Here is a 2586-nt window from a genome sequence, read left to right as displayed (position 1 = left end):
CATAACCCAAATCCTTAGCTATGGAGGGTCTCTAAGCAGCAGGTAAGGGTGGCCCAGCTTTCCAGGCATGCAAATAGTGCAACAAAATCCTCTCACAATTTACTCATTTGAATAAGGTTTTCTCCCAAGACAGAAGTTGGACCAAACCCATAACTGAATAGAAAGAGAACTGAGCTAGCTCCAGAATCGAGTTACAAGGTGGAGTCAGTGAGGCTCATTTAATTTCCACCATCATTGGCTGCTCCAATCTCAATTCCCTCATGACTACAGACTCATGGAAAGCATTTTCTCCTGTTAAGGAGAGTCTAAGAATGGCTTAGAGCCAGGGGGGTATTGGTAAATGTTTAACAATGGGCTTTCCAGGGGGAAATGTATGCAGGCATACTTTTAAGTTTAATTTATGTTATTAACATTTTCTCCATCACTTTCTTAAAGTCTAGAGCATCAACAAAACAATAAATCAAGCCCTGATTAGTAGTTTGACAATTTGCAAGGTATAATGTTCTCGATGAAAATTTAACAATCAGCTTGGGGCCTGTATGAGCTGGCTTAGAATTATCATTGCTCAGAACTAAGGAGTCAGGATGTAGGGCACTCCAAGACGTGGAGAATGGATGAGTGATTAGCTGCAATGGCTTCCGCACACAGGAGCTTCCGTTTCAATCCCCAATCTGTCTTCTCTTTTTAACACCTCTCAGCTTGCTGACAGCTACTTCTCTCTGTCGCCTTAAGAGAATTAGAATTATGGCTCACATTTATGTAGTGCTTTAAGGCTTGCAAAGTGCTTCACAAATATGATCTCATTTTTCCCCCTCACAGGAACACTAGGAGGGAGGCATTATTATTAACCCCATTTTAACAGACAAGGAAACTGAGGCTAAAGGAGGTTAAATGACTTCCCTAGGGTCACACAGCTAGTAAGTGATACAGAATTTGAATTCAGATCTTTTTGATTCCAGGTCCAACAAGGTGGCATCTGGCTGTTATATTTTTTTTCTTTTAAACTTTTACCTTCAGTCTCAGAATCAACACAAAGAATTGGTTCTAAGGCAGAAGAGCAGTAAGGGAGAGGCAATGGAGTTTATTAAGTGACTTGCCCAGGGTTACCCAGCTAGGAAGCATCTGAGGTTAGATTTGAACCTAGGACCTCCCATCTCCAGGCCTGGCCTCCATTGACTCACCTAGTTGCTACTGCCTTTATCATTTTAAGTCAATCTAATGCAAACTTATTTTAATATTTGTCTGGGTCTAACAGAATTAACAAGGCTTTTTTTTTTTCAATCCACTCTTGGCTCACTGCAGGCATGGACAGAGGTTTGGCTAATTCAAAATGATGACCAGAATGCAAGGAAGGCTCCCAGGATCTTGGGTGCTCTCCCTGCAACATATTTGTGGGAGGACATGAATGAGAGTCCCTCCTGATAAGCAGCCTGCACCCTTGGAGGGAGCGCCCCCAAAGATGAGCTCATTGATCCAATTGGAGTTTTTAAGAGTAATAAAAACATCATTTCATAAGATCATAGGCCAAGCACTAGAAAGGGCTTTAGAAAGTGTTTAGCCTGAGCCCTCACTTTTACACATGAGGAGACTGAGGCTCAGAGAGGTGGATGATTTGCTTAAGGTCTCACCGGCAAAACAGATTCAAGCCGATGTCCTTTCACTTCAGATTCAGCCCTCTTTCTACTTCCCATCTGAGGATAGTCAGTGTCAGGTGGGGGCAGGGGGAGGCGGGGGAGGCATTCTGTTGTGTGTCCAGAGTGCTGGGAATTCTAATATTATGGCTCAAATAATAAAACTGGGCTGTAAGTCTCCGACTTGTTCAGAGAAAATGGGAAGGTGTTTATCTCCCTCTTCCACTCAGCCTCCATTTTCCCCTGCATGCCTTTCTTCTTTAGGAAGAGACAATACCTTTCAGACTTAGCAGAGATCCCCTGCTTCTCGAAAGCTGCTGTCTGTTTGGCTCAGACCAGAAAAGACAGAGGGAAAGCCATGAAGAGGGATCTTCATGGTCAGGTCTTCTGGTCCAGTCATGAAAGGTTTGTGGGCACTGAAATCGCTGACCTTCCACCTGAGGAGCTGGGGAAAGAGGGCTGCAGCTGGTGAAGGTGACAGCATCAAGGTGCTTTATAGACCTGAGAGGACTTATTGAGGGGAGGATGGGGAAGAGGGATAGGATGGAATGAGGAGGCGGCTAGGGATGCTCCTTGGCACTGGCTCCTTGGCAACAGTTACCTAGCAACCCCCCCCCCCACCTTCCTCCCTGGTCTCCTGCAAGGAGCTAGAGAGCTTGGAGTGAATGACAATTTGGAGAAACAGCCGCAGCCAGAAGATCTAAGAGGCTCTAAAGAAGATGGATAAGAAAATCGATGCATAATAAAAACCACAGGCAAAGCCACCTTGACGGAGGGCGGGTAGCTTTCTTCTCCCATCCCTTTCTGTCTCTCTGAACTGAAGAACTCCATCCTCAGCCGAGCATTCCCTCCCAGTTCCCATTTTACCCCTTGAAGATGCTGAGAGAGAGGGGCATTTTCTGCAGTTGTAGGGGTCAGGTGGAGGAGTTTGGGGACCTGGGGGATAAGAGAAAAG

General features: G+C 45.3%; 1 long non-coding RNA gene across 1 annotated transcript; it reads right to left on the bottom strand.

Moving 5' to 3' along the window:
- Positions 1 to 478: 478 nt before the first annotated feature.
- LOC130454798 (uncharacterized) lies at positions 479 to 2198 on the bottom strand. The gene is made up of 2 exons (XR_008912601.1): positions 1909 to 2198; positions 479 to 726 (listed from the first exon to the last, which is right to left on the bottom strand). It is a non-coding gene; the product is annotated as an uncharacterized LOC130454798 (long non-coding RNA).
- Between the last annotated feature and the right edge of the window lie 388 nt (positions 2199 to 2586).

Source organism: Monodelphis domestica, chromosome 5 (genome assembly GCF_027887165.1).
Source record: "Monodelphis domestica isolate mMonDom1 chromosome 5, mMonDom1.pri, whole genome shotgun sequence".
Taxonomy (NCBI): Eukaryota; Metazoa; Chordata; class Mammalia; order Didelphimorphia; family Didelphidae; genus Monodelphis; species Monodelphis domestica.
This window is presented reverse-complemented; position numbering and strand designations above follow the sequence as displayed.